The sequence below is a fragment of the Hipposideros armiger genome, unplaced genomic scaffold (genome assembly GCF_001890085.2).
Source record: "Hipposideros armiger isolate ML-2016 unplaced genomic scaffold, ASM189008v1 scaffold_26, whole genome shotgun sequence".
In the NCBI taxonomy this organism is placed as follows: Eukaryota; Metazoa; Chordata; class Mammalia; order Chiroptera; family Hipposideridae; genus Hipposideros; species Hipposideros armiger.
In genome coordinates this window covers 5,335,962-5,344,881 of record NW_017731376.1, presented here as the reverse complement: position 1 = coordinate 5,344,881, position 8,920 = coordinate 5,335,962, and the positions used below count along the sequence as shown (strand labels likewise).

At 39.1% G+C, this 8,920-nt stretch overlaps 1 protein-coding gene across 4 annotated transcripts in view; it reads right to left on the bottom strand.

Moving 5' to 3' along the window:
• Positions 1 to 8,920, bottom strand: part of LOC109379481 (toll-like receptor 1) — a 28,657-nt gene that overhangs the window by 10,173 nt on the left and 9,564 nt on the right. Inside the window, exons 2-4 of one of the 4 annotated variants that reach the window (XM_019636071.1) lie at positions 5,358 to 5,481; positions 4,730 to 4,800; positions 3,009 to 3,205 (exon numbers count right to left, since the gene is read on the bottom strand). The exons of 2 other annotated variants lie outside the window; for them this stretch is intronic. The gene's annotated coding sequence lies outside the window, so the exon portion shown is untranslated. The remainder of the gene's footprint in view (positions 1 to 3,008; positions 3,206 to 4,729; positions 4,801 to 5,357; positions 5,482 to 8,920) is intronic. One more of the 4 variants, XM_019636072.1, reaches the window with a different exon arrangement.

Below are 8,920 nucleotides of genomic sequence, written 5' to 3'. Positions count from 1 at the left end.
ATTTCCTTTGTGCACTTTGATGCTTTGTTTCAGGGTCGTATTGGTACACCCATGTTTCATCACCAGTGATAACATGGCCCAAAACATCGTCTTGCCTCTCCAAAAGGTCCTGGCAAACTTCAACTCTCCTCTGCTTTTGTTCCTCGGTGAGCTCCTTTGGGACCATTTTTGCACACACCTTTCTCATGCCAAGACTTTCAGTTAAGATTTTCCTAACTGTTTCTCCATAGATGTTTACTTGGGCTGCTATTATTCTCTCAGCCAGCTGATGATTTTGACACACCATTCGATTAATTTTTGCAATGTTTTCATCAGTTCTGCTCATTACTGGCAGCCCTGATCTCACTTCATCAGTGACGTGTTCTCTCCCCTCAGAAAAATGTTTAATCCACTTGTACACTGCTGTTTTCTTCATGGCATTATCCCCATAAACTTGGACTAACTTGTCCCTGATTTCATTTCCGCTCTTGCCAAGTTTAACAAGAAATTTAATGTTTGTTCGTTGCTCTAATTCAAGCTCAGACATTATCACGACATCACACTAAAACAATAACAATAATGAATGCCTCTCAGCAAGACACCGCCACAAGTCATCATGAACACAGCTGTGAGACACTGATATACCAACGTTATGAAACCTTACCGAGCTGTTTGTACAGTGCTGCCAATGTAAGTGCACAGTGGCAAGTTTGCAAACTTAATTGTTAGATCTCGTATGTAGAGATTCTTTCATTCCCTTGGCTTCTTAGTTCTTTAATATTCTCTCTTCTAATGATCTTGTCCTGCAACTTACCTCAGCCATGTATTCCCTTATTACACCCTAGATATTATTATTTCTAATGGCTGTACCTTCTCCATAATCTCAATTGCCAGCATCCCACTTTCCAGCTACCACCTCCAACTCTTTCCCTTTGATGCCAACAATTCCTTACCCCTGCTGCACTGGACTGAAAGATTATGATGCACCTTTTAAATCATCCCTCTGTATTCATCCGCAGCTACCTTACTCCTCTCTCCTCAACCCAGATTAAATCCAATTTGCCACTGTGCTATTGGGTTGTCGGAAAAGTCGTGATGTATTTTTCTATGTTTTTCATTGCAAAAATGCATCATGACTTTTCTGGCAACCCAATATACTAAGCTAGAGCAGCTGAATGTAGTTGGAGAAAATACATACCCATGATGACTGTCACACTTAGTATTCATGATTGGATCCTCAAGAGGGAGCAGCAATACGACTATCTTTTCTACTCCCCTTCCCTAGCCCATTCACTTTTCCACTCTCCTATCTTAAACCTCTTCTTCTCTATTATGCTTCCAATACCTCCTTCCCTTTCTCTCTCTCAATTGCAAAAAAAATAGCTGCAACCAGAAGAGCACTTCCATATGTGTGTTGTTATATGCCACTGAGTGGGCTCTGACTCCTGGCGACCCTATGAAGAAGTACTGTCCGCAATGTCCTGTCCTCAGCACCCAGCTCAGCTCATGTAGACTCGTGCTTGTGGTTTCTTTCATGGAATCAGTCCATCTCATAGTTGGCCTTCCTCTTCTCCCACTGCCTTCTATTTTTCCCAGCATTATTGTCTGGGAAATAAGATGTGCCTGGAGTAGGAGAGCTTTAGTTTTGTCATTTTTGCCTTCAGTGATGTTTCAGGCTTGATTTACTCTGGGACCCACTCGTTCATCTTCCTCGTGGTCCAGGGTATCTGTAGAGCTCTCCTCCAGCATCATATTTGAAATGAATTCCTTTTTTTGTCCCATTAGACTTTTTCACTGTCCTACTTTTGCATTTGCACATAGTAACTGGGAATACAAGGATATTAGCCATCTTCCCCCCAAAACTCTACTAGCCTACCTGCACCTGTTCTACCTGCACTCTTCTCTGTTCTCCTGAATGAACTCTTTGTGTCTAGAGCCAATCCCTCCTCGTGGAGCACTGAATCCCATCCCTGCTTGTGTACTCAAGGAAATCACTCTTGCAGTTAGCCTCTCTACTGCATCATCACTTTTCTCCTCTAATGTACGACTCCAATTAGCATACAATTTGTTCCATATTAAAAAATATCCCTTCCTTTGAACCTAACTGCTAACTCTTTGCTCCTCTTTATGCCAGAACTCCTTGAAAGAATTGTTTTACTCACTGTCTCCCATTAGTCTCCTCCCATTCTCTCAAACTCACTCCAATAAAGTTTCCTTCCACCACTCCAGAGAAATAGCTCTTGTCAAAGTCACCAATGACCTCCACATTGCCAAATCCAAGGGTCAATTCTCAATTTTCATCTCGGTTGAACTATCCGCAGCACTTAACACGGTCAAAAGCTCATGACAAGTTCTTACTTGGCTCTGGAACCCCACACTCCCCTCCTGCACTCCCACACACCTCCCTCCCAATTTTTCTAAATCACAGGCATTCCTTCCCAGTCTGGATCTTCCTTATCTCTCTGACATGGAATACCCAAGGCCTTCCCTGACCACAGTTGCTCCTACTCATCATTTTCTAGACCCTGTAGACTCTATAACCTGCTTTATTTTACCACCTGATACAGTATCTAATTAAGGTCTGTCTCGCTTTCAATAGAATGTAGTTCTCTGAAGGCAGGGCCTTGCTTTGCTCCTTATTGTGTTCCTGCACCTATAACAGGTCTAGGTACATAATACATGCTCAAAAAAGTTTTGCTGATTGAATGGCTGGACGACAATTTCACAATATGTAGTGAAGGGACCTGGCGATCCCATTTCTANCAATGATGGTGCCAACTTGGGCCAGTGAAGCAATGTTCTCCACAACTAGACTGAAGAACAAAACAACAGCAACTTGTCTGTTCCCCTTCCCCCAACCCCAATTCCCCAATAAAAATCTTTAAAAAAAAAAGAAAAAAGAAAAAAGAAAAAAGAAAATGCCCACTTAGAAACACACCCAGGACTTATTCATAGAGACTGAGATTTTTATGTCCAATGACTAGTTATGCCAATACTTTCTTTTATAGAATAAAAAAGATGTCACTCACCAAAACAACTTGCCTTTCTGTCCCGTTGGCGGTCTGTAGGAAACTCAAATACTTCCTCAAATATTTATTTCATTGGTAACCACATTGAATGCTGGGGTGTGTATGGGCGGGGGAAGCTCTTTTATGCCATCTACTGAATCCCACTGAAATTACATTGCGCAGCCATCACCACAATCAAATTAGAGCATTTCATCACCCTAAGGAAGAAACACCACACCCTATAGCCATCACCTTCCACTCCCTCATATGCCTCAGCCTGAGGCAACCACTTATTTTGTGTTCTTGATACAGGTTATCAAAGTGCTCTCCATAAAGTTTGTTCCAACCTACCTGTCCCCAGGGTGTGTCAGAGTACACATTTTACACATTCTCCACCAATTTCATTGATGAAGGGTGATATCTCATTATTGTTTCATTTTAATTTTCTTTCATTATAAATGTTTTGGATGGTTTTTCATGTTGATTGGCAGTTTGTATCCTTTAGTGAATTACCTGTTCACGTCATTTGGCTATTTTCCTATCAGAGTTATGTTTTTACTATTTCATTATATGTTCTCTTCCATGTTACTGACACTAACCCTCTGTCAAACTTTTTGCAAACATCTTCTCCCATCATTTACCTTTTCATTTCATGATCTGAAGCAATAAATATATACATTTTTATATAATATAAACAAATAAGTTGACTTTTCTCTTTGCTATTACTACCATTAAGTTGTGTGCTGGTAAACCAGGTTACCAAAAAAAAAAGAAAGCCTGATTTGTAGCATTTGCTGATATCTGCAGCATATATATTTCCATTAAGATAGTGAATTTCTAGCTATCAACTGACCTACTTGCAAAATTCCTGAATATGTAACAACTGGCCCTCACAAGTCTGTACAAATGAGCTCCAGCAGACCAATGCTATATTGCTTTTAGGTTTATAAAGTTCTTCTTCACAACAAGGTCAAATGAATACATGTGCATGTGTTCTTCTCAAACATAATTTTTTAGTTATTTTATTTTTTTATTATCCAAGTAATAAGTGTTCACTGAAGAAAAATCAGAAAATGTAAATAAATAAAAAACTCAAATCATCAGTAATCTCACCATATAAAGATATATCAATATCATTTTTGTAGCAATCATGCAGACTTTTCCACATAGATGAACATGTTCTAGGCTCTTGATGCCTCCTGCCAAATTGCTGTTCAGAGAGTTTGTACCAATTTACATACACACACACACACACACACACACACACACACACACACACTCAGATAGTATTATACCATGTGTACTGTTTTGTAATGTGCTGTTCTTAATCCATAACACATCATAAATAATTTTTCATGTCAGTAAATATATACCAATTTATTATTATTGGCTGAATAATATCCCATTTTCCTTATAATGTATTTTAAAAAATATTTTAATAACAATGTATTTCTGCAGTCTTCTATTGTTGGGTAATTAAGCTGTTTCCAATTTCTGCTATTACAAACACTCTGCAAAAAGCAATATGTTTATGTATTTCCTAAGAATGTGTATGAACAATTATTTCCTTAGGATATATTCCGTGAAGTGGACTTTCTAAACCAGTGGACATAAATCCATACCATTCATTATTCTCTGTCTTTTCTTCTGTTACTGCAAATCATATATTTTTAATGATTATTTAACTCAAATTTAGGATAGATTTTTAGGTTGCTCATCGGCCATGTAATTTGATAGCTTACCAACAATTTGTTTTCCTTCTCATCTGCTGGTTCCACTGATTAATGTAATAGGGTATTGACTGGAACTTATCCTACGATTTGGGTTCAAAACCAAAGACAAGGAAGTGTTATATACCTCATATTCTAAGACAGCTGCCAGCAATTGGGGCCAAACACTTCCCTCAGGGCATTCTAAAAAGCAGTTGAGCCAGAGAGTGCCATCCGACCATCAGTTCACTCTTACATTTCCCAGCCACCTAAGAATGCTGGGGAGGGCAGTGAGAGAATCATCAGCATTGGGATACCAGTGTTTATGATGTAAGGCTGCACTCTCTTCTCCCCATGGAAGAGGTGACATCCCTTCCTTCCCAAGCCAAGTGAAGAAGGAATACCAATAGAATCACGCACAGAGACTGGACAAGGAGACTCCGTCTCTTTCCTCAGATGGAGGCTAGCTTTCAGGCAGAAATATGCAGGACCCCCTGCTCCCACCAAGAGGGTCTGTGAACAAGTGGTCTTTGAGAACATTATGTGTATCCCTGGGAGTTCAGAAATGTAAGTGAACAGAGGGACTGGTATCTACTCTCCTGGAGAGAGTAGTTGGAGTAACCCTTGCTAACAGGCAATGAGAGACTGTGGTGAAATGTACCTGGGAAATGTGGTGTATCTCCACCTCAGCTTTCCTTGGTCCATATACTCAGAGAAAGCACAGGACTTCATTCATTTTGTGACTCCATGTAAAGGAGAATGGAGGCTGGAATTCAAGACAAGAGCTATGGAAAACAGAGCCAATTGGTCAGCCTGAGCCCTTGAATGACTTTGTGGAGTAGAGACAGCTACCTGTCCTAGACCTCCTGATTCTATTTGACCTATTATTTAAGAAAGAAATAAGTTTCTATCTTAATGAAGCCCCTGTGTGGGGTCTCCCTGTTTGACAGCATAGCCTGTACCTTAACCAACATCATCACAGAAAAGAGTAACTGCCTTCCTACACCTCATCATCCCTGGTCGCAACATCAGAAATTTAGACCTGGAAGAGGAAGGAGCATGAAGTATGTATCTCAGGTTAACCACACCCACCCCTCACTCAAATATATACCAAGACTGAGCTATAAGCCTAGCCTATGATATGGGGAAAGGTGGAGTTGGAGATTAAACATTTTAAACTAGATTGCACTATTAATACCTCAAAAGAACTGGAAAAGTATGAAATTTGCTTGAGATATTAAGGGACAAGAAGGGGAGAATTTCAATGAACATAGGGGTATGTATATCTTTACAAATAAATGTTTTCAAAATTTTCAGGTAGATACCCAGAAGAGGGATTGCTGGGTTGTATGGCAATTCTATTCTTAGTTTTTTGAGGAACTTTCATACTATTTTCCATAGAGGTTGTACCAATTTACATTCCCACCAGCAGTGTATAAGGGTTCCTTTCTCCCAACAACCTCTTCAACACTTGATTGAGCACTACTCATGATGGTCAAGACATGGAAACTAAAATGTGCTTTGATAGATGACTGGATAAAGAAGATATGGTACAGATATACAATGGAATATTATTCAGCCACAAGAAAAGTGGAAATACTGCCATTTGCAACAACATGGATGTGTCTTGAGAATATCATGCTAAGTGAAATAAATCAGATGGAAAAAGCCTAGAACCGTATGATTTTACTCATATGTGGGATATAAAACTGAAAGCAACAAATGAACAAAACAAACAAACAAAAACTCATTAACACAAACAACAGTATAGTAGTTACCAGAGAGAAAGGGCAATGAGGGAGAGATAGAAAAGCATTAAAGGGGGTCAAATATATGGTGATGGAAGGAGATTTGACTTTGGATGGTGAACACAATGCAATAAACACATGGTGTATTATAGAATTGTACTTTCGACACCTATATAATTTAATTAACCGATGTCACCCCAATAATTTAATTAAAAAAGGGGGAAAATTTAAGAATCCAGTTGGTGGAATAACTGGAAGAAAGTAAAAACAACTTTATATTTAGATGTTGTTGACAGTCCTCATAAACTACCTATAATTAAAAACCCTCAGAAAGTCTCTTGGCTTTCAGAATCTCTTTAGGTCTCTTTCACTGCCTATAGTTTATTCTCATTCCTTTCTAATCAAATCAACCTCCAGAAATCTCAACAGAAATGGACTTCCTCCTTTCCTAGTATTGTTCTTTGTATTCTTCTCATTAAAACTCATACTGTCTCCCACTTATATCGCAGTCATCAGTCACTGTCTCCCATTCTCTCTCACCCATCCATTTTATTCTCTTTGCCCATCTCTCCCTTTTTTGCACCTCTGGCTTCCCAAGCAGCTCCTTTCATATTCTTCTCTCTCCCCAAGATAGCATTTCCCCCCCTATTGCCACAACCAGCTGAGTCTCCATGTCATCAGACAGCCAGGCAACCCCAGGGTAATGGGTTGAATAATGTCCCCCACCATCCACTACCAAAAAAAATGTTCATGTTCACCTGAAATCTCAGAGTGTGACCTTTTTTAAAAATACGGTCTTTGAATACATAATGAAGGTAAGGATCAAGACGAGATAATATCGGATTAAGGAGGGCCCTAAATCCAATGACAGTGACCTTATAAAAAACAGAAAAGAATACAGAGACTTGGAGGAGAATGCCATGTGAAGACAGAGGCAGAGATTGGTGTGCTGCAACTAAAAGACAAGCAATGCCAAGGATTGGTGGAAACCACCAGAAACTGGGAGAGAGGCATGGGACATTTCTCCCTCACAGCCTCCACAAGGAACCAACCCTGCTGACACCTTGATTTTGGGCTTCTGNCCAGTTCTTAACCAAGGCGCCACTCGGCCGGCCCTGCATTTTCTTTTTTTAGAGGATAAACTGTTACCTTTGAGAAGAAGAACCAAGGAAGAGACATATTTTTATTACCATTTTAGGCTCTTTTGCCCCATTTGAATTTTTAAAATATACACATGCATTACTATTTTATGCATTTTTACTTTATAAAAATAAAGTAGTATCTTAGTGGAATAAGTAAAATAACTTAGTCTAAGGCTAATAAACATACTGTCCTAATATGAACACAGGTAAAACTGCCTTTCTCTTTCCCTGGAAAATCAATAGATAAGTATCAGTGTCTACCAATAGCTTTGAAACAAAGTATGTGAAAATTATCAAAATCGTAAAATACACAAGCCACAAGAAATAAAATTAATAACTTAGATATTAAATATTGATATTAAAACCAAAATCTTCTGCTGTTTTAAAAAAAGACAAGCCACAGTTTGGGAAAAGATACTTGTAACACAAATGACCACAAAAGATTAATATCCAAAAAATATAAAGAATTTCTAGAAATCAATAAGAATATGACTAACAAACCCAATGGGAGGATTAGCAAAGAATATATAAACATATGGATAACAGAAAAGGAAATAGAAATAAGCCAAAGATAATAAGGAAAACGCCCTCATTAGAACATGGGAAATACAAATTAAGACAACCAGGAGACACCATTGTACACCCCTGAGATGGACAAAAATTAAATCGTCTAATAATATCAAATGTTGATTAGAATGTGAGGAAACATCTGTCAAACACTTCCAGAGATTCTGACTTAAATGGCCTGAGGTGGGACCAGGCATCAGTATTATTTTAAAAGCTCTTCAGGTGAGTCCATTCCAACGCAGTGAGGATCAGGGCACTTTGAGACCTAAACTCTATCCTGAACACATCGCCCTCTAGTGGTCCTTATTTTCTCAACTGCTTCCCTCGCATCTCAGAACCTGGATGTGATACAGGTTGCCTTTGACTCTCAGCTGCTACTTACTTCCACATCACTGTTCCTCCCCCAACACTTGAAATCTAACCCCTCCTGGTTGCAGTAATCCATAGAGACCCATCACTCCCTCATTCATTATTTTAACACCACTCATTGTTTAAGTCAAACACCACCCCTGTCACAATTCTAGTGATTTCAATAGCTACGAGGTCTGCCAATTAAGTTGGCAAACTCATCCTAGAAAAAGTGCTACATACCTCATTGCTGAATATCACTATGGTCACCTTCAAAGTACTCCCCTTGGGAAGCTATGCACTGATGCCAGTGCCTAGTCCAACCTTCAAATCAATTTTGGAACTCATTTTCTGGAATTGCCAGCAGAGCTGTCGTCATATTACCCTTGATGTCCTGAATGTCATCAAAATGTCTTCCT